The sequence below is a fragment of the Cyanistes caeruleus genome, unplaced genomic scaffold, assembly GCF_971803275.1.
Source record: "Cyanistes caeruleus unplaced genomic scaffold, bCyaCae1.hap1.1 HAP1_SCAFFOLD_87, whole genome shotgun sequence".
In the NCBI taxonomy this organism is placed as follows: Eukaryota; Metazoa; Chordata; class Aves; order Passeriformes; family Paridae; genus Cyanistes; species Cyanistes caeruleus.
The window spans coordinates 1459225-1486671 of NW_028255892.1; the positions used below are offsets into that span (position 1 = coordinate 1459225).

The following is a 27447-nucleotide window of genomic DNA, read 5'->3' on the forward strand; positions in this document are numbered from 1 at the left end:
CTAAACTTATATACTGTATGCTTATACATATTCATTAATGTTTCCCATAAGTTTCCTCCTTTTTCTGGTTTTACTGACCATTTATTTTCTAAACTACATCCTGTACTTTAATTTTGACATGTAACTTCTGCAAAGGGGTACATCTGCTTTATAACACTGATTCTTGATAGTTTCTAATAATAACTTTAATAACAGTTACAATTTAGTTAGCACGAATCAATTCCATTTATTACACTGGGAATGGGGAACCCCTGCGCTTCCATTTCTGGGCGAACTCCCCTTCCTGGGCACAGAGACCCCCTTGAACGTTCATTTCGGGGCACCAGGACCCCCTGGGACCCCCTTCCCCGGCCCCAAAAACCCCTGCACCCCCTTATCTGGAACCTGGAATCCCCTGAACCCCCATTCTCGGGAATGGAAACCTCCCAGAACCCCCATTCCTGGGCACTGGGACCCCCCTGAACCTCCATTTTCAGGCACCGGGACCCCTTGAGCCCCAGAACAGAGGAAGGGATCCCCCTGAACTCCCATTCCGCTGCAGCAGGACCCCCGTGCACCCCTGTATCCAGGACTGGAACCCTCCCAAACCCCCCATCCTCACACCCTGGGACCCCCCTGCAGCCGAGCCAGGCTGTTACCCCCCTGCTTTGTTGGTTTAACCCAAAGTTATCTCCTCCCCTGCCCTGCCCATCATTGTATCCCAACCCCTTTTTCCAGCACCTTCCATATCAATCTTGTCCACCCTGCCCCTTGTTCCCAAATGTCCCCTGTCAATCCTGCCTTATGCCAACCCCCTGCTTGGACGTCCCCTTTGGAAATCCCCTAATCCACAGCACCCCATTGGTCCATGTGTCCTATTCCCCTCCCCAGGATATCCCTCACTGGTTGAAGTTTTGTATCCACCCCTGGGCCCTCCCCATATATAAATTGCTGTACGCTTGTGTTCTGTGTCTTTTGTCCCTGGACCCTTGGGAGGTTAAGCCTTTCCCTGAAACCCAATACCAAAACCCAAAAAAAAATACCTTCCCCCCATTCTTGCCTCCACACTGTGTCTGACAGCTGTTAAGTGCTGTAGAGCATTGCTCTAAGCCACACCTCGGGTCATCCTGCTCCTGAGGTGTGTTCCACTCCTGGCGTGGAGCTGAGGAAGAGCTGACTGGCCTTGGCACCATTTCACACCCAGCTGATCCCAGTGTGTCCCCACTCTCTCCCAGGTTCTCCAGCATGTCCATCTCACTGGTGCCCTTGAGCTGAAGCCAGCAGCTCCTGGTGCTGCTGGAAACCGCCCCCGGCAATGCGGGCTCAGCTCCAGCTGCCAGGTGGAGCACGGCAGCCTGGAGCACGCCCTGAGCCGGCACTGGGGCACGGCGCGGCCCCCACAGCGCCGGGGGCAGCGGGGGAGGCACTGGGGGGGCCCAGAGGGGGATTGGGGTGTGCTGGGAGGAACTGGGAGGGAGTTTGAGACAGACTGGTTTAAACTGGGGAAGGGATTGAGGTGCTTAGGATGGCTGGGAAGGGGTTTGAAGGATGTTGGGGAGGGTGGGATGGGGTTCTGGGGGTGCTGGTGGACCCTGGGAGGGAGTTTGGGGGTGCTGGGTGTCACTGGGAGGGATTTGAGTGAGCCTGGAGGAGCTGGAAGGAGATTGGGGATTGGAAAGCAGGGATTGGGATGAGGTTGGTTGTGCTGGGAAGAGACTGGAAGGAGTCTTGATGAGTCCTGGTGGGGCTGGGAAGGGACTGGGAGAGGGTTTGGGGGTCCAGGGGCAGTGGGGGGAAATTGGGAGGGGGCTGTGGGATCCTGAGAGGAACAGGAGAGGCTCTGGTGGGTCCTGGGGAGGCTGGGAAGAGACTGGCAGTGATTTACCAAAATAGTGATACTGATCTGGTATCAACATCAATCTGTTAATGGACAAAAAAACCTCTCCAACAGTTTAAAGTTACAAAGTGGATGTTTAATCACAGCACTGGGTGAGTGTGGGACTCACGCCTTAATATGCACTGCAAGTTCACAAAAGATTCCAGTGTCTATTTATTTACAGAAGTCTTAAAATATCTAAAATACTAATACATATTAATACTAATGCATATGCATAATGCTAACACTTCCCATTCCCCAGGTTTGATTAAAATGCATGGTAATGATTTAAAAAGTCATTATGCCTGCATGGTGGGCTCCTTAATTTGAGGATGGGGTCATTTTGGCATGTAGTGGTCATCAAGAGATGAAGGAAAACCACTCTTCCTCACTCTCACCTTTCTACCTTTACAATGGTTGACATTACAAATAACATTTGGTACAATTCCAATTTCCTTCCTTGTGACTTTTAAATGGGTTTCCAGATGTAAGGTCTGTGATCTTCCTGAACCCGTTTATCAGTTTCTCTTTTCACATTATAAGCACAGCTGACCAAACATACAATGACAAGTAATTTTTTACCTAAGTTCAAGATTCATTAACTCAAATCCTGCTTCTCACTTAAATCATTAACTCTGACTAGTTCCAGCAAGGCCTATCTCTAGCCATAATCTCTAATTTTTCTCTAATTCTTAATTGTTTAAAATTAGTGACTCCAAAAGAGGTTTCAGAGGGTCCTGGGTGGGCTGGGAGAGACTGGGAGGGTCCTTGGAGGAGGTTGGGATGTCTGTGAGAGGTTTTGGGGGTCCTGACCCCGGCAGTTGCCCCAGGGATGAGTGAAATGCCACCCGCAGCAAGATGCTGACGGGGACCGGGGGCTCCACGTTGGCCTTCATCTTCCTGGCACTGGGGCTCGGCTTCTGCCTGTGCAGGAAGGTGAGGTGGGGTCACGGGGGTCGTGTCCTCCCCTCCACAGAGTGTGTGTGCTCCCCTCTGGGCCCCCAAGCCCGGTGTCACCCCCTTTTCTCTGCCCACACAGCTCCTGAGGCAAAAGGTTCTTGAAGATTGAAAGTCAACAATTCCCATTGTCATTCTGTATCCTGTTGGATTTTCATTCCCCTGCTTTCATCCAGGTGCCCATAAGGAGCCAGGAAGATGTGGAGCCTCCCAGCCAGGTGTCTTCCCAACACGCATCACCAGGACCACGGATCACCAGGGCTCTGCCCAACGGGGGTCACTGGGGATCATCCAACGCCCATCCTCCCATGGGGGATGGAGCTGGAGCAGCGCACGAAGCTCTTCCCGCACTCGGGGCACTCGCAGGGCTTCCCTTACTGGTGACTCCGTTGGTGTCGGGACAAGTGAGAGCTCCGTGAGAAGCTCTTCCCACACTGGGGACACTCGTAGGGCCTCTCCCCAGTGTGGATGCGCCGGTGAACGGTGAGGGTGGAGTTGTACTGGAAGCTCTTCCCGCAGTCGGGGCAGCGGAAGGGCCTCTCGTCTGTGTGAATCCGCTCATGTTTGAGAACATCAGAGCTGCGCTGAAACCTCTTCCCACACTCGGGACACTCGAAGGGCCTCTCCCCAGTGTGGATGAGCTGGTGTGCCCTCAGGTAGGAGCTCCACCCAAAGCTCTTCCCACATTCCAAGCAGGTGTAGGGCCGTTCCCCTGTGTGGATCACCTGGTGTGTCATCAGGTCAGAGATACTTCTGAAGCTCTATCCACATTTCCCACACTCATACGGCCGTTCCCCAGTGTGGATCACCTGGTGTTTCATCAGGTAAGCTGTGTTGGTGAAGCTCTTCCCGCATTTCCCACACTCATAGGGCTTTTCCCCAGTGTGAATCACCTGGTGCCGGATCAGCTCAGAGCTCCACCTGAAACCCTTCCCACACTCCAAGCACTTGTGGGGCTTTTCCCCCTGCTCTGAGCTCCGGCTGGATCTCTGGCCGTGTTCCTGGCACTGGGGGGATCTTTCCTCCTCGCAGCTCCCTGGACTGGATTTGCAGACCCTCCTTGTGCGGCATCTCTGGGGCTTTTTCTTCTCTTCCATCTCAACATAGTTTGGTGTTGAAAGACCCCCGAGCTGTTCACCAGTCTTAACAGAAGTAATTGTGAATGCCGTTTATTTCTATTATTAACACACCTTTTATAGGGTTCTACAGGGTCTGCGGGCAGAGCAAGCTACTATTGGCTAACACACACAGGTTTACATTCTTATCCTTGTACACAAGGATATAGTTTTGCTTTACTCTCTCTTCTGCAGGCAAGTTTCAAGGATTTCAGCCCTTAATATCACGACTTATTTCAAAGGCTGGTTTGTGCAGACAGGCCTTTACTAATATATAAAATATAGCAACAGTTCCCCCTTTCTCTTTTTGCACAAACCAGGCTTTGGATGTGACTCATTCTATAGTTTCATGAAGCCAAGATAACACACAACTTAGACTTTCATCCCGATTAACATTATAAGTAAAGTCTGTCCCCCTTCTAGCACAAGAGACCTCAACCATCCAGTGATGCCGCAGCTGGAGAACCAACTTCCAATGGGGTCACTATCTTCTTTCAGGGCATGTAACCCATCCTGTAGCTGCTGCAGTTGCCCATGGATGGAAACTGAATGATCAGTAAGATTCAGACAGCACATGCCTTCAAATTCCTCACAACCACGTCCTTGTGCTAAGAGCAAAAAGTCAATTGTGGCTCGATTTTGTAATACTGCATGACATACACTACTCACATCAGCTGAAAGTTCACTTAACATTGTGGATGTTAAGTTCAATTTTTTCTTAGTCTAACAAGCGAGCCTTTTTAGAGTTGCTAAGCTTTAATTCATTCAGGCTTCACTTTGACTGACTGATGTTTTTTATTTTATCAACTACATTCAGCAATTGGTGTAAGCTTGGATGGAAACAAAGTAAGTTTCCCAAAATAACAGAGTTTTCTATGTGGATTAGCAGGAATCTCATTCTATGCTCTATCTCCACAGATTAGGAATATGGAACTAATTAATCGCTTTGGTAATTGTTCTGTGAGATTGCACCACTAATAAAGGCTTTACTTTCAATGGTAGTAACGAGATCAGCTATAGGGTTGTCTGCAGCCCAGTGCTGCATTACTTTGTTAGAATGACGTTTTGTTGGGGGTTCAAACATTATCCATCCACCTGAGGTATTGGTGGAACCTAACAAATCTAATTCTTCTGGGGGGCCCTATGGTAACATTGAGAACTTTGGTAATTTTTGCTTGCCAGCAGGCTTCAAGTTGTCTTAATGTGAAGCCAACAGTGCAATTGCACTCTTGCAACATTGCAAATTGATTCAGTCAAGTCTCATTTCTAACTAAACCTTTAAATGCTGGAGGATCCCATTCAGGGATTCCTATGAGACAGGTGTGAAAAGGATCTCCAGGTGTGGCTAGGCTCAAACACATTGACCTTTGGCCAGTTCAATGTGCCAGAGTGACCCATATGTTCTGTCACTTTTGGATGTTAGTTAGCAGACAGTTGGTCAGGACTATACACAACACAATTACCATAAGCAGTTTGTTCCATGTAAATGACACCATACTTGCAAACTTACAGCTAAACTTTAACGTTAAATGAACTTTCAAAGATGCTTACACTACCTCTTGAAGGGGGAAATGCTTATACTTTATACTAACATAACAATTACTACACAGGCTAAACTCTTAAACTATTATCTAACTACTTTTACCACACATGCTCTGGTATATATGTAGTCTAAGTGTGGAAGCAATTTGCTGAAAGGGTAAACACACAACTACAATTTGCTTTATATACAGTTAGATGGAGTCTCTACACTTTTCTTAGATCTTCTACAGAATTTCCTTCACAAACAGACTATGATTTAACACAATTCAGTCTTGGAACGTTCACTGCTCCCTTGATGTCAGCTGGCAGCTGATCGGTGACTGAGGGCTTTGATGTTCATGTTGTTCTTCACATCCTTCTAAATCTTAAAACAAAGGATAACTGAAAAATTGGTAGAGACACAACGTCATAATAACAACATAAAATCTCTGTTGGCAACTGTCTGTGTAGTGCTCAGACACAACTGTGTCCTGACAGCTCCACTTCTGATCCATGTCTGGAGTACCAAGGCTGTGTGGTGACTTCTCTGTTCACTGGATCTCGTGTGTTCAGAGGCACACAGTCTGGTCAGATGGACAGGTGACCTTTTTGAACCTGCCAACAAAACACAGACACTTCTCCCCTTGAAGTTAATGAATTACACTAATCAAAATGCTTTTAGGATATCAATTTTCCCTGTTTTCTTAAAAAAAAAAAAAATGAGATGTACTTCTGTTATAAACATCAACATCAACACAAACCCATATATACAAGGATTAAGAACCTATAGCAGTTAAAAAATCAATTAAATCATAAACATTATTAATAACATATGTAATATAAAACTACTATTAATTACTAAAACACTGCACCAGCATCCCATAGTTAGCAAACAAACAGAAACAAAAAATCATCAGTGAAGGATTGGATCACCACCTCCGGAAATGATTCTCCAAGCCCACTTCAAAATTGATCCAGCTGTCATATTAATAGGGTCAAATTGCTGAGTCAAAAAGTGACTCAAATACTGATTTGGTACAGAAAACATCTGGATCTGCTGGCAAACATTCTGTCCAGGTAAAGTCAAGGCTTGGCCAGGGCCTGGCTTTAAACTGGAAAGATGCCTCTTAACTCATTTCTAAAACAAGGTTCTCAATAGCAGCAGCTAGGAGATGCTTACAGCACAGCAAATTGTTAAAATGCATTTGTACAAAGCAAATGATCAGAAGCCTCAGGTACCAGACCAATTAAACCATGCAGCAAAATGCATTTGTACAAAGCAAATGATCAGAAGCCTCAGGTACCAGACCAATTAAACCATGCAGCAGTTGGTTTAATCTGAAGCCTCTCCCATGGCAGCTGTGCCTCAGCAATGGTACATCTTCTTAAAATTCTGGAAACACTGAAAAATAAGAAAACTATGGCAAACAAAAACTGCAGAGATTGCAACAACCAATAGAACTCCTGATGAAGTCAAGGGTGTCACAGACTGCATTCCCTTCTATCCACAAGCAGGTGTTCATCAGTGTTCTGTCACAGCTTTCTCAGTTGTGGCTATCTTCATCTCTCTAGGAAAATAACTATACTTTACAGTTTAGACAAGTGTCTCCAATAAAACATAAACAATTTAAATTAAACAATATTTAAACCTAACAATAATGATTTATGACAAAAGGAAGTAACAAACTTAACCTTAAAAGAATATCTAAGTTATAAAACTTAAAAACATTCAAGCCTAAATATAATAAAACTTGACTATTCTTAATTCTATTAACACTTAATCTATATTAAATAAAAACATAACTTAATCTTATTCTGTTACTACAAAGAGGCAACTAAAGGTTTGATATACACCTTTTAAACACAATATAACAGTAACATAGATTCACTATAAAGATTATAAAAACATAACAAATCCATCACAATACTATGTCATCTAGCTTTGAGAATAACTCACAATAACTGTAAATGGTACTAAAAATACTTATTCATAATAGGAATTTGCCTTGCTTAAATTGGTTAGGATTTTAAAGTGCAGTTTTTCTAGAGAAAAACCACAACACAGGATTTGGCAAGTTGCCATTCAGCTTTTGTAGCACTTTTCAGAAACATTAAGTCTAATTCTTAAACTAAAATCCAAAATCCAAATTGGTATATATGCAGTTATATGTGTTTTATATAACAAAAGGACTCACATTGAAATTACCTTATTAAAATTGTGGGAAAAACAAGCAAATGGGTAATATATACTTTAACTTAACTTTGTCTTGTACAGTAAAGTTCTCTTAACTAATTATTTTTTTTTTAAACCACAAATCTCTTTTGTAGATAACATTAACTGGAAGGTTTTCTTAGAAGCTGTAAATCATACCATATTTTAACCTTAGGTTCTAAAACTAATTATTGCAAGGTAACTTCTGTTAATATTCACCTTAAACACCTTTTTTTTTTGAAAAGGAGCCTTTTTAAACTTTCAAAGAAACACAATAATTTCTCCAGTAAAACTCTAAAAAACTGCAACTGCATAAATTCATTATTACTTAAAACACAAAATTAACTCTAAAAGGGTATATAAAAACATTTTAAAAACCCCATGAATCATGACTTTTTAACAAACTGGGTACTATCCCGGTGCTTTTTCTTAGGGGGGGGGGGGTGGACTGCCCGCCCTGCTGCTGCTCTCTGCTGCTGTTATCTTTCTTCACATTCTCCACATACCCTTGCAGAAAAAAAAACCCCGAAAAAACACCTCACAAAGTTAAGTTTAACACATACAGTTGTTTCTCTCAATCTCTCTTGTTCACTGAGAGAGGAAAAAAGGGGCACAATTTTTACAAAAGCAAGCTATGTTACACGAAAATCTCTCATGGCCAGGTGGTAACAACGGTGACCATTCCAGCTTATCAACTTCTAATTACAGTGATGAAGTTTGAATTAGATACCATATAGTTTGTGACTTTTTGGCTATTTTGTCTCTTTCTGAAGCTGTCTGAGCCATCTGTTCCTGCTCAGCTGTTTCTGTAATTGTTCAGTGTGGCCTTGGAACTTTTTCTGCACTGCTTCTGCCCCAGGGGTGCCCCCGCTCTCTGCGCACACCTCAGTGCTCCCCCATGTCCCCCTGGTTTGGGTGGAAACCAATCTAAATTTGGATTCTTTTCTTCCAGGGTAGCAAAGTTGGAACTTAAATAAGATTGTAATGTTAAGAGTGACTCCAAAAGTGAAGCAAATAGTTCAGGATATATCACATCCTGCCGTAACTGAACAGATTCTGTTCGTTGTTTCAGCGTTGCTGTGGAATTTCTTTCTCATTATTTCCTTCTCTCTGACTCTCCCTCCCTCTTTCCATGGGCAGCATAGATAGGAGTGTTTGCCCAGCAGTGGGAGGCAAAGGAATGAGCATACCCATAAGCAAGAAGTCCAGGGAGCTCCTTGCGCAAATCAAAACCCTTAAGCTGTGGCTTTTCTAAAAAGCAGGTAAATAAATCATGTGCTGCTTGCCTTTCCATCTTACCGTCAGCGCTGTTGCAGCCCTACAAGGTTTGGCAGCACGTTACGGCCAGGACTCTCCTCTGAGGTCACCTGGGGCGCGGCACCGTTGCTTTTCGCCGTCCTTGCTGCGGAGGACCCGTCCCCTGTCGCCGACTCCCGTGGCCTTCGCTTTTTAATGTCCCAAAGGTCCCAAAGGTCCCAAGGGTCCCATTTGTTCGGGCGCCATTTGATGAGTTCGGCGGGAGACAAGCAGCACTCAATATGAATGATCAGTAAGTCTCATTTATTGGCAACTCCAAACTCCCTATCTAACATCAATAATTAGGCTCATACATAGTGCAAAAGCAAGCTCATTATTGGATATTTCATTTAAGGACAACTCCACCTAGTTCCACATTCTTGTGGTCGTTCATCTGTGCTGAATCCACATTCTTCTGATCACAGTGTCCTGTTCTCAGTTCACAGTTATCAGTAAGGTCTTTCTGACATTGCAACATCTCATACCAACTACACTCTACTGTTGTTTAATTCTTTCTCAGCTAATTGCTGCATGGGAACACGACCTTTGTTAGCTAGCCACTCTTCCACACTGTTGAGCTTCGGGAGCCTCCCGGGAAGCACCAGCCATGAAGATTCCAGTGGGCTCAGCTGCTACCTGCAGGGGTACTGGGTGTGGCCCGTTGTGACTCAGCGGTGCTAAGAGACCCCTGTGACATCAGAGAGCCCCACCACGACTCAGGGTGTGTAACCGGCGCAGAACCCTGAGGTGCCCAGTCCCGTGAGAGCCACTCTTGCAGAAGGAAGCAGCTCTCGGGATCCATTCGCGCCTCAGGATCTCAGAGATGGAGGAGAACAAGGCAAAACCCAAATGCTCCCAGCCACCCAGCCCCCTGCCCAGCTGGGGGCAAGACCAGGCCCTCAGCGGGCACTTGGTGGGGGCAGTGGGTGGCTCAGCCTGGCCACAGTCAGGCACTGAGGAGAAGGAGGGGCCCTTGGTCATCACGGAAGAGAAGAACCCTGACGTGGATGACGAGCCTTCCCAGTGGGGAGACCTTCGGGCCCAAGAGCCTCGCCTCTACGGAGCAGGGAGTCACCAAGAGTTGCACCAGGGGAAGGTGGCTGTGAGAGTGCCCTGGGGAGATGTGGCACAGCAACACCTCTACCAGTGGCAACAAAGGGTGACAGTCAAGGAGCTGCCCCAAGGGGAGAAGGAGGTGAGTGCCCTAAAGCTGTCCCAGCAAGGGGAAGGAAGTGCGAACAGCCAGGAGAAGCAGACACATTCTCCTGCCCCCAGTGAGGAGATGCCATCAGCAGGGGTACAGAGCTCAGGCCCTGCCCCTCACAGCACCTGCTGCTCCCCCAGCCTGCCGGGAGCCCAGAGCCCCAGTGAGCAGCAGGCTGTCGCTGAGGGGAGGTCACTCCTAGCAGAGGAAGGGAGTGAGGAGGGGACCCCAGCTGAGTATGATGAAGACTGGGAACAATACACCCAGAGTGAGTCTTCCCAGGAGTGCCAAGCAGAGCCAGAGCTGTCCCAGGAAGAGGTCAGCAGCTGCCAGGACTGGTACGACTCGGAAGAGTGCAGCGAACTGGGCCATGGAGACTTCCTGGACGGGGACTCCAGCAGCCTAGACGATTCCACCGAGGAAGACAACAGCAGCACACAGGACAGCTATGAATATGTGAGCATCCTCAGCTTTGGGATCACCCCCCTGCCACAGGAGGAGGACAGCTTGGACAAAGTCAGCGTCCTCGAGCTGTGTGAAGCAGAAAGCAGGGCCCAAAGCCTGGCAGCTCTTGCGGCAGACGGGCTGCCAGTGCCTGTCCCTCGGGAGGCCTGGCTTGAGGTCCAGGCACCGGAGTCACTCCGTGCCTCACTTTCCTCCCTGCACGGCCAAGCCTCCATGGCCCAGCAGGGGTCTGAGGCAGGGCCTCAGAGCCTGGGGCCTGCCCTGCACAGCCTCGAGGTCCCCGAGGCCCTCAGGCAGCAGCCGTCTCCCTCCAGCAAACGGCCCGGCTTCCTCAGGCGGGCACGGCGGGCGCTGCGGGCGCTGTTCCGCTGGCCCTGCTGGGCACCACAGCCACAGGAGTAGCGCCGCTGCCAGGCTTACAGATGGCAGCTGGCCCAGGGCCCCAGGGAGCCACACCTTGCCCTGGACATGGCCCTGCAGCCTCAGCTGCCATGGCTACTGTGGACTGTGCCAGGGGCATCTCCCCAACACCCAGAGTCACCGCTGTGGCCAACCCCAAACAGCAGCCATGGGGCACATTGGTGCCAGGGCGCTCAGCAGTGAATCCCAGAGTCATCAAGGTGGGAAGAGACCCCGACAGTCACCCAGTGCCACTGGCCTCCTGGCAGCACCGCCATCACCGCAAAACCACATCCCCAAGGGCCACAACTCTTCGACACTCCAGAGACAGCCACTCCACCACCTCCCCGGGCAACTTCTTCTAATGCCTCACGCCTCTGTCAGGGAAAGACTGCTTCTGATATTGAGTCTGAACTTCCCCTGCTGGCATCACGGGACATTTCCTCTCATGAAAGGATCCCACGCCAGTCCTTTGGGATTATATCCATGAAGAATGGGCACAGACCAGAGGTGCTGCTCCACTGACGTGACTGCAGAACTCTGACTCGTACCATTCTTCCAAAAAAATCAACGTTGAGTTTAGGAAATAGTAGTAGTTAGGAATAAGAATAGGAATAGGAATAAGAAGATGAATAGGAATAAGAAGATGAAGATAGTCATTAATATAAGAAGAATAGGAATTACAGTAAGCATAACAAGTGAATAAGATTAATTAGAATAAGAAGAATAGGATGAAGAAGAAATAGTAGTAGTAAATAGGAATAAAAATTAGGAATAAGAAGAATAAGAGTAAGACGAAGAAGAAAAAATAGTAGTAGCAATTAAGAAGGGAAAGAAGAAGAAGAAGAAGAAGGGAAAGAAGAAGACGATTTAGATGAAGAAATAGTAAATAGGAAGAAGAAGAAGAAGATCATCAAATTAAAATACACATCTGGGATCCCAGAATGCAGGGAAGGACTTTAAAAAGCACCTACTTCCACCTGATCGTCTTCTGAGCACTCTCTGCCTCTGAGACCTCCTCCCTATTTCTATGTCCCTGGCACCCATTTCTTTCTCAATAAAACCCACGTTCAATAAAATCTGCTTGTTGTCCTCCTATGGTCTCATTTGCACCTTCACTGGGGCAGAGGCACCTCTCCTTCATGGCATCCTAACCCTGGGTGGAACCATGGGCAGGGTCCCTTCCAGTCATGAACACTCCAGGATTCTGTCAGGACTCCCTTCCCTTCTTCCCTCCGCTTCCAGCTGGAGAATGTGCAGCAAAGCAACCTTTGCTGTCTGCTCTGGGAGCCCACCCAGCTGCTGGACCCTGCCCAGCTCCCTTGGGAGGCACAGCAGGAGCAGCACCCTGGCAGCCTCGGGAATTGCCCTCTGGGGTCCATGGCACACACTGCAATGGGCTGGCATTCCAGCTTCCAGCAAGGAAAAGATGTTCCTACCCTTCAAGGCAAAGTTCTCAAAGGGCAGAGACCCAAGTGGAGCAAGATCTTACAATGACATTCCACTGCCAGCCTCCATAACTTCATCCAGGGCTGCTTTGCCTCCTGGATTGGGGAAAAACAAAAATCAGGAGAGGGTCTTTGGCTGGGAACTGCCACAGGAAAAGAGGGACACTGGGAGGGAAAAAGAGCAGACAAAGGAAGGCAGGAGAGAAAGGAGGACACAAATGGCAACCAGCTGAGAAGGTGGCACTCTGAAAACCAAACCGGAACTTACGGAAAAAGAATGGGGCAGAAATGAAGGATTCTGAAACTTTATTTACTATGCTTCTCTGGGCAACCTGTGCCAGGACCTCACCACCCTCACAGGGAAGATTTTCTACATTAAACATGAATTTCCTCTCTTTCACTCTGAGCCACACAAACTCGTTTGTGGTAATTCTCATAAACTGCTCAGCTCTTTGTTCCAGTGCACCCAGCAAGCAACAGGCAGGACAGTTCCACCAGCATGGAAACCCAACTCACAGCTGAGGGACTCAGAAAATCTAAACACCAGCAGAACACCAAAAGGGCACATTTATCATTTTTGCTACAATACACAGCACTGAAAGTGATAGCTAATGACAGCCTCCTAGTCACCCCAATCCTTTCTCCATTTTAAACTTTCTCTGAAATAACCAAAATAACTCTTCAAATTCCTTCATCTTTATCAATCACAGATCTTTTCAGAGCAGACTCAGGAAGAGAGCACATTAGCATGTTGTTATTCAGACATGGCTTGTTGTCCGTCTTCCCCTGCTAAATGACAGCAGTAGATACTGGGAATAACCAGGTATCCTGAGGAATTTTTCCTGCAGCAAGTGATTTTCCTATCATGGTCCATCTGTAATTTTATGACTTATTAAAAGACCAATATAAATACAGGACAGTGCCTTGCAATTACTCCCCCATATATTTATAAACCTCAAAGTCTTCCAGGTCCTAAAAACAGGAAAAACCCTGTGTCACTCTTTCAGGAGATTAACGTAGTTAGGGACTGGACACATCCTCTGTAGGACTAACTAGAAAAACAGCTGAAGCTCCAGCAGATCCTTAATAAACTTTTCAGGAATAAAATTGTGTTATTTCAGTGTGCTGATTTTTTATTCATCTAGTTATTATCTTTTTATTTCTTTTCTCTTTCTGACTTTTCAAAAGCTGATGTTGCACAAAAAAGTGAGCTGTGGAAACCTGAAGCAAGCTGGGCAATTAGGGCTGAACTGCTCCATCTGCTTCACAGAGAATTTTTATTTGACCCCAGGAATGCTGGTTACTCAAGCAGACTAAACAATGTTGATTCATTTCAGCATGTGAGGACTGGGGTGTGCAGCTTCAGGCCAGGCTGGCAGGGTTGAACAGGAATTCCCAAACAGCACTGGAGTCATGGTCCCCTCAGCATACCCTGCTCCACCCAGCCCCAGCCTGCTGGGAGTCAGGCTCAGACGTAAAAGCATGAATTCTGAATATCTCAGGATTGCTGTGTCGCTGCCCGCTCGGCCCTTCACGCCCCGGCTAGCTTGTGCCAAGCGTCAGCAGCAGGAGTGGGGAACCAGGTGAGCACTGTGTGGCTCGACCTGGAACCTCTAGAGCTCCTTTGGGCTCGGGCTCTATAGTATGCAGGGCGACACGAGGTGCAGTAAAGGGAGAGAGAGTGCTCGGAGTCCTCCAGTTTCCCAGGAACAAGTTTATTCCAGCAGGCGCAGGGAGAAGGCGATGAGGGACAGGGCTGGGATCTCGAGGAGAAAGTCCGAGCCGAGACCCTGGGCACCTCTGTGCGCCAGGTTTTAAAGCCCGTGGGCGGCTCATACAACAACCAATAATATGGCAGCAGGGGAAGTGTTGTGGGAAGGGGTTACAATACACAAATCCAATGGTAGGGACTTGGGGGAGGGAGGATAGCCATACAACCAATAGGGCATCGAGTAAGGGGTGATGAACAGGGAAGGAACCAGAACAAAAGGTGTGGTGTACATAGACTGATAGGGCTTGGGGGTAGGACCAAAGTGATGGATGGGGAACAATCTGGAAAGAGGGGAGAGGTTTACAATGACAGGCAACTGGGAACAAACCATATCGGGATAGTGGGGAGTAACTGGGGCAAACCAACTCTAAACTCAACGAAGGTGAACAAACATACTTAATGAAGGTAAACTAACAGGCGGCAACATCTCCCCCTTTCTTTTTTAGAAAGAGGAGGTTGCATCGGCAGGAGGTGCAGAGGGTTCAACAAACCAGTCTTGGGGTACGGGAGAAGGAGGAGGTGAAGAGGGAGGAGAAGGAGCGCTAACAAAATTGACTTGAGGGGAGGGGGATACAAGATGTAAAACTGATTGAACTAAACATCTTCTTAAAACTGCAAACGCTATTAAAACGATGAAAACGACGAAAACAATCCATAAAACAGTCTTTAAAATGGACGAGAGCCATCCGGAGACCCGCCATCCCGAAAAAAGACTGCTGATCCAGTCATTAGTCTCTTGGCGTATTTGGTGGATCATGCCCTTCATTTCTGTGATGGTTTTCTTGATGTCTGTACTCTTGGTGGTCAGATTCATGCAGCAAAGTCCCTCAAATTCTTTACAATCATGATTATGGTGGAGCAGTAGGAAATCAATAGCAGCGCGATTTTGTAGCGTTGCTCGCCTGGTTATCTCCTCGTCTTCGAGGAGGTCGCTCAGCGCGGTTGACGTTAAATTGGCTTGCTTGACCACCCAACACTCTAATTGGCCTAATTCTCTGAGGGCTTGTGCCACAGCCAACCATGGCAGAAATACTGACACAGCAACCCGTTTTGGTTTATTCCAGTGAAAAATTTCAGAGTCGCAATCAGGGTCAAGATCTTCGAGACTGCGCTTCTTAATGACCGAATTATTCTTTCGTTCCCAATTTTCAATTTGAGATGTATTGGGCGCAAACAAAGACAACCGGCCTAAAGTGCACGGCCCTCCGAGAAGGCGAGAGGGGATGCCAGCTCACGCTCGGTCCCCACAAACTAAAAATATGCCCTTAGGCAACTTAAGAGGGTAGGAACTGAGGGTTGAGGGCATCTTAACATGGGCGATGTTCTTGCACCAGGAGGCTGCTTGAAACTGTTTGTTGTCCTGCATTAAATTAGAATAAGGAGTAGGATCTGAGGGGTAGTAACGGAAATGGATACAATAGGGTGCGGGGGAGGAGTTTAACAAATCAAATTCTTGGGGCTCAGCGGTTGCCCTTTCCAAGAAGACCAGCCAGTCTCTCCATAGTAGGAGAGGGTTCTGGACAGGCCTCTTAATCTTGTAGGTGAGTGCAGAGCGGGCCACTCGCTGAGCTGGCCTCCCTTTATTAGCTTCGCTGAACAAACTCAACAGGGAATCCGGGTATTCATTAGGCTTTAACAGGATCCCCACCAGGCAAGTGGTCATCGGATTTCCTGCTGCTCCTGTGGATAGGCATAGCTCATCCCGTTGGAGGGACTTTGCCAACATGACCCAAACATTTTGTTTGGGTTGGGGCACGATCCACATGTTGATCTGGGTCACCAGCATCATCAGGAGTGCAGTGGTTGGTGCAACGATCGGGGTGGTCATCTTTCCGATGGCTCTTTCTGAAAACAAAACACACGAAAAACATAACTTTAACTGAAAAGAAAGGTAGGTTGACATAACAAAAAGGGGCTTGGGTTGTTTCCTCCTCCTCCTCGGGATGGGGGATGGCTCATGCGGACACGACGTCATTGACATCCTCGACCCTATCTGGTGGCCTGCTTAGATGTCTGGGGACATAAGGTTTCACCCATCTTTGTGGGATCCACCTTAGTCCCTGGGGCGAGGATATGCAAGCGTACCCCCGCCCCCAGGTCACCAGATCGAAAGGACCCAGGATCTTCTGGGTCTCAGGGTCCCGGACCAGCACTGGAGGGCGCTGCTGCAACTGGTAGTTCTTGTTGGTCTTGAAATGCCGGGCCACTGGAGGGTTAGGGTCCTGTTCGGAACAATTGAGAAAGTTTAGCGTGTAAAGGGCTTTGCACAACCGCTCTTGTGGCGTGCAGCCCTTCACAGTCTCCCTTTGATGAGAAAGGACACGCTTGAGCGACTGATGGGCTCGCTCAACGATCGCTTGGCCGGTGGGGGAGTGTGGGATGCCTCTCTTATGTTCCACTCCCCACTCCTGCAGGAATTCCTCCAGTTTCCTGGAGGTGTATGCTGGGCCATTGTCTGTTTTTATTTCTTTGGGGACCCCCAGTACAGAGAAAGCCTGCATTAGGTGCTTACAGACATGCTCGGCTTTCTCTCCTGTGTGGGCAGAAGCAAAGACAGCACCTGAGAAGGTATCGATGGAAAGGTGTACGAACCGAAACCTGCCAAACTCAGGGACGTGTGTTACGTCCATCTGCCACACTTCGCAGCTCTCCAGACCTCGAGGGTTGACCCCCGATCCCAAGGAGGGCATTGCGGTGGATTGGCAGTGCGGGCATGTGGCCACAATGGCTCTGGCCTGATCTCGCCGCAGGTGGAATTGGCGGACCAGACCAGGAACATTTTGATGGAACATCTGATGGCTCAGCTTAGCTTGTTGGAACAGATCTGGGAGCTGAGCCATGGAAACAGGGGCAGCGAGGGAATCAGCTACCTGGTTTCCCTCGGCTACCGGGCCAGGGAGATCCGTATGTGACCTTACATGCATTACAAAAAATGGTTGCTTTCTGTGGGAAACAGCATGTATTAGCTTAGAAAGCAACTCAAACAATTTCGGGTTTGAGACCTCCTTCAGAGCAGCGTGCTCTGCTCTGGCAACTACCCCTGCAACATAGGCCGAATCAGTGATTAAATTGAAAGGTTCAGGAAACCTCTCAAAGGCTCTGACGACTGCATCCAACTCAGCAACTTGTGGAGACCCTTCCACATATTGAATATCTGCTTCCCACTGCTGAGTTTCGGGATCTCGCCAAGTCACTACAGACTTGTGAGATGCCCCGGATGCGTCTGTGAACACAGTCAAAGCTTTGAGGGGCTTTCTGCTCCGCATTTCTTTTGGAATCGGTTCAAATTTAGAACTGAAAAATTTGTGGGCAGGGGCATGGACCGAAACTTGGCCTTCAAAACTATCTAAAGCAATCTGGAGGGTCTCATTCTCCCGAAGTAGTTGATTAAACATTTCTTTTGTCAGCCTATCTGGAGACGCTTTGTCCCGAGACAAGCTGACTGGTACTCGAACGCATGCAAAATCACACCCAGCCATCTCCCGAAGCCGAGCTCGAGCTCTCCCGATGAGCTGAGCCATCAGCTCCTGTGGCCGGGTGATACTTTTGGACCTTTGATGGCTCAAGAAAACCCACTCTATGATTAAGAGGGGATCCTTAGAGCCCTGGTCCCACTGAAAAATCAGCCCACTGAGGTGTGGCATTCTCCCGAGTATGATGAATTCAAAAGGCAGGGTCGGTTCGTACCGATGTGCTTGCCTTTCGACAAGCGCATCCTCCACTTTCTCTAGGGCTTTCCTCGCCTCTGGGGTCAGAGTCCTGGGAGAACTCAGCTCTTTCTCCCCCTTCAAAAGTGTGAAGAGGGGGGCTAGGTCTTCCGTGGAAAGGCCCAGCCAAGGCCTGACCCAGTTTAAGGTCCCACACAGCGAGTGAAGGTCCGCTAAGGTTTTCGGATTGCTGTTTATTGCCAATTTTTGAGGCACAACAGTCCTCTCAGCAATCCGCAGACCCAGATACTTCCAGGGTGGCATCCGTTGAACTTTATCCTCCTGGAGTTGAAAGCCTGCAGATGTTAAAACCTTAACCACTCGGTCAAGTGATCGGGTAAGTAGATCGTCATGGGGGGCGCACACTAGGACATCATCCATGTAGTGATGGATGATGACCTCCCCCATCTCTTTGCGCACAGGAGACAGCAACGAGGAGACGTACCACTGGCAGATGGTGGGTGGATTCTTCATGCCTTGTGGCAAAACCCGCCAGTGGAACCTCCTCATTGGGGCTTCTCGGTTGAGGGTTGGCACCGAGAAGGCAAACCGTGGGGCGTCGTCAGGATGTAGGGGAATTTGAAAGAAACAGTCCTTGATGTCGATTATGGCCAGATTCCAATTTCGGGGGAGCATAGTCGGGGTAGGCATCCCTGGTTGAAGGGGCCCCATGTCAACAATGATTTTGTTGATGGCACGAAGGTCGTGGAGGAGTCGCCACTTGTCTTTCCCCGGCTTTCGGATAACAAACACCGGGGAATTCCAAGGGCTGGTAGTTTCTACTATGTTACCCTTATACAACTGCTCCTCCACGAGCTCGTTGAGCGCCCTTAATTTGTCTTTTTGAAGCGGCCACTGATCAATCCAGATTGCTTCATCAGTGGTCCAATCGAGCTTCTGGAAGGGGCGCTCTACAGTGGCCGCTATTAAAAATCCCAAGGGGTTTTCGGGATTTCAATCTTTACCCCCCATTGTGACATAAGGTCCCTCCCCCACAAGGGAACCTGAAAATCCGCAACAAATGGGCGTAAATTTGCCAATTGCCCATCCGGTCCCTTAATTTGTACTACGCTCTTAGATACCTGCGCCAATTGAGTACCCCCTATACCCTGAACCTTCCCCGCCACGGGTTGCAACTCCCAATGTGACGGCCATCTCCTTTGGGGGATGATTGTCACATCTGCCCCTGTATCAAGCAGACCCCTCAAGTTGACAGATTCCGCACCCTGCTTGATGCTGCAGTCGATGATGGGTTTATTTTCACCCACCACCTCTGCCCAGTAGACGCCTGGTGCGTGGTCGTCTACCGGGACTCCCTCTGGGACAGGAATGTACTGAGCTATGATTTGCCCTTTTGGGAGAAAATATGGTGGGTGAATGCAGCGCGCTAAGAGGATGAGATCTTCCGGACCACCCGGGAAGGTGATCGGGGAGATCTCAATCTCCGGGGGTGTGTGTCTCGTGTCCCCGATGGCGATAAACTTACAGTCACGTCCATTCCCTGGCTGGTTCTCCTCCAGTGGGTCCACAGCTACCACCGTCCAGTGCTGGGACCGGAAGAGGATGTCTTTGACGGTGATAAGGTGTCGCATCCGGTAAATTTGCCACGTCCGATGTTTCTTTCCCCCCACCTCCGCGATACCTGCCCCATTTTTTGCATCGCGCGGGGCAGGTTCGCGCCGCGCTCTCAGTTTTTTTATTTTTTATTAGCTGTTCCCTCCAGTACCCTCTCCCCAGATCCATTTCCCACGAGCCCCTGGCGTAGGTGGGCGGTGGGACAGTCCCTCGCCATGTGACCCAGTTGTCCAGATCGGTAACACTGAGTAGTTCTTGCTGGTGGAAGGATGAACTGGCCCAACGGGTGTTGGGTCACTGCCGCTGTTGGTGTTCTCCTGGCCGCCTGTGGTGGTGGTGGTACCCTGGACGCCCCCACTAACGGAACTTTCTTCTCACATGCATCAATGAGGACGTCCAAGGTTGGCGGTGGATACATGGGCAAACTAAATATAACCTGTTTGCAGATGTCATTACAGTTTGCCTTAGCCATTTCTAAGACAAGCTGCTCTTGTAGCTCAGGTTTATCAACTTGTCTTTCTATTTGCTCCTGTAAACGGTTAATAAACACGGTAAATGGCTCATCGGGGAACTGTTTAATATTTGAGAAGTTGGTCAGGGGTTCCCCCCCTGGCAGGATGTTAAATACCTTCTCTGCGGCCTCCGTGATCTTAGCTAAGACAGGCCGGGGTAAAACCCTTGCCTGTTCTTCCGGCTTCCCCCAATTCCCTTCACCGCACAAGTGATCTATCGAGAGGGGGTTTTCATCCGCGTCAACCGCGGACTCCTCGCTGCACAACAGCTCAGGAAGGATGGCCTCTAACGACTTCTTCCACCTCTGTTTCCACAGCCTATAATCAGCTGGGGAAAGGAGGCAGGCAAACAACTCTTTTAAGTCGTGGGGGACCATCTCGTTCGCGGAGAAGGTGGCTTTTAATAAACCCTTAAAGTATTCACTTCTCCTGCCGAACTCTTTCTGGGCTTTGCACAGCTCCCTCTTTGTCTGGAAGGAGAAGGGTTCCCATTCTCGGTACCTCCCTCCCCTTCCTCTAAAACTGACCGGTGCGGCAAAGGGAATCACTACCTGTTCCGGGTTCTGGTCCTCAGGCCTGTCACTTCCTGTCCCCGAAGCGTGGGAACCAGATGGGACAGTGTGGGAGCTGGGAGGAGGGACGTGGGAACCAGGAGGAGGGGCGTGGGAACTGGGAGGAGGGGCGTGGGAACCGGGAGGAGGGGTGTGGGAACCGGAAGGAGGGGCGTGGGAACCGGAAGCCGGAAGAGGCGGGGCTGGAGGACCGACTGAGGAGGAGGGCTGAAGGGAGGAGCAGCGACCGGAAGGGGTGGGGTTTTGGGAGGTCACACTTTGGAGACACGCCCCCGAGGAGGAGGAACCACCCAAGGGGAAGTGGGAGGAGTCAGGGTAGGATGGAAGGGAGGGGCTAGGGAGGAAGGGGTTGGTCATTGAGGGAAGAAAGGGGTTCTTGGAAGAAGGAGCACAAGGGGGGGGTCCGACCATGCGGTCCCCACCATCTTGTGCCCTTTGGAGGCCATTTTGAGGGTTAGGAGTGGGGTCAGGGAATATAGGGGAGCATTGGAAACTGGGGGAAACTGAGGCACGGGGGTTAGAAGAGGAATCAGGGAATATGGAGGAGCCTTGGAGACTGGGGGAAACTGAGGCATGGGGGTCTGAGGGTAAAAACTGGGGACTTGTAACCTGGGAAATGTTTAACTGAGGTCTGATAACTGGGGAAACTGAGGAATGGGAAGACACCCTGGCAGCTTGGCCAGGGCTGCCAGGGCAAGGGTTCTGGGAGAGACATGGGGAGCCAGGGATCCTGTTACCCTTGGGGGATCCCTGAACAGGACAACTTGCCCTGCAGGTCGCTCTGCAGGTCTCCCTCAACTCGGGATCAGGGGGAGAGGAACATGGGGATAGGGAAACTGGGGAAACTGAGGAATTGTGTGGCAGCTGCTTCTGCATTTTCTTTTCCTCTATTACAGCAGACCGAAGTAAAATAAATAATGTTACAAATTTTTCCACTGAATTACCACCTCCATTAACTATTTCCGTTAATTTGGACCCAACCGCATTCCAGAATTCTACAGAATTTGCTTTGTCTGGGGTTACATTTGGGAAATGCAGGAACAGCCATCTCACAAACTTCTTTACCCTCCCACGAGAAAACTTCTTATTCCCCCCCTCAAGGGTACCCACAATTTGGTAAAAAACTCTCTTTTGCTGTGCTGAAAGACGTGCTCCCATCTTGTCAACCCTGGCACAGCAATCCCACCGCCCCATGCAACCAAACAACAAATCAACTAAAATAAAAATACGGGTCCGGACCGGGCTACACACACACTCCCCCCGAGGGAGTTTTCACACACTGGGCGCCCCCTTTTCCCACACACAGGGACCACTCACCCAAGTCCGGACAGTTGTTGCAGGCGACGTCCACACCTCCCGAGGCGACCGTCTGCACGTCTGACAGCTGCCGCCTTGACCTCTGGGAGCGCAACTCGGCAAAAAAGAGTCTGCTACTACCAGAGCAGCTGCCGCTCACGGTCTTTGTGAAATAGGTCCACCAACCTCTCCGCGGGTCTCTACGCCTCGCGAGAGGCCCCACGTTGGTCGCCAGCTGTCGCTGCCCGCTCGGCCCTTCACGCCCCAGCTAGCTCGTGCCAAGCGTCAGCGGCAGGAGTGGGGAACCAGGTGAGCACTGTGTGGCTCGACCTGGAACCTCTAGAGCTCCTTTGGGCTCGGGCTCTATAGTATGCAGGGCGACACGAGGTGCAGTAAAGGGAGAGAGAGTGCTCGGAGTTCTCCAATTTCCCAGGAACAAGTTTATTCCAGCAGGCGCAGGGAGAAGGCGATGAGGGACAGGGCTGGGATCTCGAGGAGAAAGTCCGAGCCGAGACCCTGGGCACCTCTGTGCGCCAGGTTTTAAAGCCCGTGGGCGGCTCATACAACAACCAATAATATGGCAGCAGGGGAGGTGTTGTGGGAAGGGGTTACAATACACAAATCCAATGGTAAGGACTTGGGGGAGGGAGGATAGCCATACAACCAATAGGGCATCGAGTAAGGGATGATGAGCAGGGAAGGAACCAGAACAAAAGGTGTGGTGTACATAGATTGATAGGGCTTGGGGGTAGGACCAAAGTGATGGATGGGGAACAATCTGGAAAGAGGGGAGAGGTTTACAATGAAAGGCAACTGGGAACAACTATATCGGGATAGTGGGGAGAAACTGGGACAAACCAACTCTAAACTCAAAGAAGGTGAACAAACATACTTGAAAGTAAACTAACAGGCGGCAACAAATCTCCCCCAATATCCACACAATTTCAGAAATATCCTTCCAAATTCTTCACGCCTCATCAATATCCCACAACATTCCGAAAAAATCCCACAAAATTGCAGAAAAATGCCACAAAATGGCAGAAAACTCCCACAAAATTCCCTAAAACTTCTCAAAACTCTACCAAATTCCAGAAACATCCCACAAAAATCTCCTCCAATTTCCACACAATTCCAGAAATATCCTTCAAAATTCTTCAAGTCTCATCAATATCCCACAACATTCCAGAAAAATCCCACAACATTCAGAAAAAATCCCACAAAATTGCAGCCAAATCCCACAAAATTGCAGAAAAGTCACAAAAAAATCCTTAAATCTTCTCAAAACCATATCAAATATTTGAAATATCCCACAAAATCTTTACCAAGTTCCACAGAATCTAAGATAATTGACTCAAAATTCTTCTTGTCTCCTCAATATCCCTCAAAATTCCACAAAACCCCCATGTAATTCTAGAAACAGCCCACAAAATTTAAGGAACAATCCCACAAAATGGCAGAAAACTCCAACCAAATTCCCTAAAACTTCTCAAAACCCTACCAAATTCCAGAAACATCCCACAAAATCTCCACAAATTTCCACACAATCTAAGAAAAATCCCACAAAATTCTTCAAATTTGCTCAAAATTCCAAAAATTTCCACAAAAATTCCACAAAATTCTTAAAAATGTCACGGAATTCCAGAAACATCCCAAAAAATCACCTCCAATTTCCACACAATTCCAGAAATGTCCTTCAACATTTTTCAATTCTTCTCAATATCTTACAACATTCCAGAAAAATTCAATAAAATGGCAGAAAACTCCCACCAAATTCCCTACACCTTCTCAAAACCCTACCAGATTCCAGAAACATCCCACAAAATCTCCACAAATTTCCTCACAATCAAAGAAAATTCCACAAAATTCTTCAAGTCTCCTCAGAATCCCAAAAAATTCCAAAAAAATTCCACAAAATTCTTAAAAATGTCACGAAATTCCAGAAACATCCCAAAAAATCACCTCCAATTCCCACAAAATTCCAGAAATATCCTTCAAAATTCTTCAAGTCTCATCAATATTCCCTCAAAATTCCACAAAACCCCCATGTAATTCCAGAAATATCCCACAAAATTTAAGGAACAATCCCACAAAATGGCAGAAAACTCCCACCAAATTCCCTAAATCGTCTCTATACACGAACAAATTCAAGGAACAATCCCACAAAATCTCCACAAATTTCCACACAATCTAAGAAAATTCCACAAAATTCTTCAAGTCTCCTCAGAATCCCACAAAATTCCAAAAAAATTCCACAAAATTCTTAAAAATGTCACGAAATTCCAGAAACATCCCAAAAAATCACCTCCAATTCCCACAAAATTCCAGAAATATCCTTCAAAATTCTTCAAGTCTCATCAACATCCCACAACATTCCAGAAAAATCCCACAACATTCAGAAAAAATCCCACAAAATTGCAGCCAAACCCCACAAAATTGCAGAAAAGTCACAAAAAATCCTTAAATCTTCTCAAAACCATATCAAATATTTGAAATATCCCACAAAATCTTTACCAAGTTCCACAGAATCTAAGATAATTGACTCAAAATTCTTCTTGTCTCCTCAATATTCCTCAAAATTCCACAAAACCCCCACGTAATTCCAGAAACAGCCCACAAAATTTAAGGAACAATCCCACAAAATGACAGAAAACTCCCATCAAATTCCCTAAAACTTCTCAAAACCCTACCAAATTCCTGATACATCCCACAAAATCTCCACAAATTTCCACACAATCTAAAAAAAATCCCACAAAATTCTTCAGGTCTCCTCAGAATCCCTCAAAATTCTAAAAAAATTCCACCAAAATTCTACAAAATTCTTAAAAATGTTACCAAATGCCAGAAACATCCCAAATAATTTCCTCCAATTTCCTCAAAATTCCAGAAATAACCTTCAAAATTCTTCAAGTCTCCTCAATATCCCTCAAAATTCCACAAAACCCCCACATAATTCCAGAAACAGCCCAAAAAATAGATGCAAAAATCCCATAAAATGGCAGAAAACTCCCACCAAACTCACTAAAACTTCTCAAACCTTACCAAATTCCTGAAACATCCCACAAAATCTCCACAAATTTCCACACAATCTAAGAAAAATCCCACAAAATTCTTCAACTCTCCTCAATACCCCACAAAATTCCACAAAAATTCCACAAAATTCTTAAAAATGTCACCAAATTCCAGAAACATCCCACAAAATCTCCTCCAATTTCCACAAAATTCCAGAAATATCCTTCAAAATTCTTCAAGTCTCCTCAGAATCTTACAAAATTCCACAAAAATTCCACTAAATTCTTGAAAATGTCACCAAATTCCTGAAACATCCCACAAAATATCCTCAATATCCCACAAAATTAAAGGAAAATTCCTAAAATGGCAGAAAACTCCCACCAAATTCCCTAAAACTTCTCAAAACCCTACCAGATTCCAGAAACATCCCACAAAATCTCCAAAAATTTCCACTCAATCTAAGAAAAATCCAAAAAATTTCTTCAAGTCTCCTCATAATTCCACAAAATTCCACAAAAATTCCACAAAATTCTTAAAAATGTCACCAAATTCCAGAAACATCCCAAAAAATCACCTACAATTCCCACAAAATTCCACAAATATTCTTCAAAATTCTTAAAGTCTCATCAACATCCCACAACATTCCAGAAAAATCCCACAACATTCAGAAAAAATCCCACAAAATTGCAGCCAAATCCCACAAAATTGCAGAAAAGTCACAAAAAAATCCTTACATCTTCTCAAAACCATATCAAATATTTGAAATATCCCACAAAATCTTTACCAAGTTCCACAGAATCTAAGATAATTGACTCAAAATTCTTCTTGTCTCCTCAATATCCCTCAAAATTCCACAAAACCCACACGTAATTCCACAAACAGCCCACAAAATAGATGCAAAAATCCCATAAAATGGCAGAAAACTCCCACAAAATTCCCTAAAACTTCTCAAAACCTTACCAAATTCCAGAAACATCTCACGAAATCTCCACAAATTTCCACACAATCTAAGAAAAATCCCACAAAATTCTTCAACTCTCCTCAATACCCCACAAAATTCCACAAAAAATCCAAAAAATTCTTAAACTTGTCACCAAATTCCAGAAACATCCCACAAAATCTCCTCCAATTTCCACACAATTCCAGAAATATCCTTCAAAATTCTTCAAGTCTCATCAATATCCCACAACATTCCAGAAAAATCCCACAACATTCAGAAAAAATCCCACAAAATTGCAGCCAAATCCCACAAAATTGCAGAAAAGTCACAAGAAATCCTTAAATCTTTTCAAAACCATATCAAATATTTGAAATATCCCACAAAATCTTTACCAAGTTCCACAGAATCTAAGATAATTGACTCAAAATTCTTCTTGTCTCCTCAATATCCCTCAAAATTCCACAAAACCCCCACGTAATTCCAAAAACAGCCCACAAAATTTAAGGAACAATCCCACAAAATGGCAGAAAACTCCCATCAAATTCCCTAAAACTTCTCAAAACCCTACCAAATTCCTGAAACATCCCACAAAATCTCCACAAATTTCCACACAATCTAAGAAAAATCCCACAAAATTCTTCAGGTCTCCTCAGAATCTCTCAAAATTCTAAAAAAATTCCACCGAAATACTACAAAATTCTTAAAAATGCTACCAAATTCCAGAAACATCCCAAAAAATTCCTCCAATTTCCTCAAAATTCCACAAATATCTTTCAAAATTCTTCTTGTCTCCTCAATATCCCTCAAAATTCCACAAAACCCACACGTAATTCCAGAAACAGCCCACAAAATAGATGCAAAAATCCCATAAAATGGCAGAAAACTCCCATAAAATTCCCTAAAACTTTTCAAAACTCTACCAAATTCCCGAATCATCTCACGAAATCTCCACAAATTTCCACACAATCTAAGAAAAATCCACAAAATTCTTCAAGTCTCCTCAATACCCCACAAAATTCCACAAAAATTCCACAAAATTCTTAAACTTGTCACCAAATTCCAGAAACATCCCACAAAATCTCCTCCAATTTCCACACAATTCCAGAAATATCCTTCAAAATTCTTCAAGTCTCATCAATATCCCACAAAATTCCAGAAAAATCCCACAACATTCAGAAAAAATCCCACAAAATTGCAGCCAAATCCCACAAAATTGCAGAAAAGTCACAAAAAAATCCTTAAATCTTCTCAAAACCATATCAAATATTTGAAATATCCCACAAAATCTTTACCAAGTTCCACAGAATCTAAGATAATTGACTCAAAATTCTTCTTGTCTCCTCAATATCCCTCAAAATTCCACAAAACCCCCACGTAATTCCAGAAACAGCCCACAAAATAGATGCAAAAATCCCATAAAATAGCAGAAAACTCCCACCAAATTCGCTAAAACTTCTCAAAACTCTACCAAATTCCTGAAACATTTCACAAAATCTCCACAAATTTCCACACAATCTGAGAAGATCCCACAAAATTCTTCAAGTCTCCTCAGAATCTTACAAAATTCCACAAAAATTCCACTAAATTCTTAAA

The 27447-nt window shown here is 46.6% G+C and overlaps 2 protein-coding genes across 2 annotated transcripts in view; one reads left to right on the plus strand and one right to left on the minus strand.

The window, feature by feature from the left end:
- The window catches only part of LOC147646696 (uncharacterized), a 399719-nt gene that overhangs the window by 169160 nt on the left and 203112 nt on the right, over positions 1–27447 (plus strand). The window lies entirely within an intron of this gene.
- Positions 1–27447, minus strand: part of LOC147646701 (uncharacterized) — a 188001-nt gene that overhangs the window by 19192 nt on the left and 141362 nt on the right. The window lies entirely within an intron of this gene.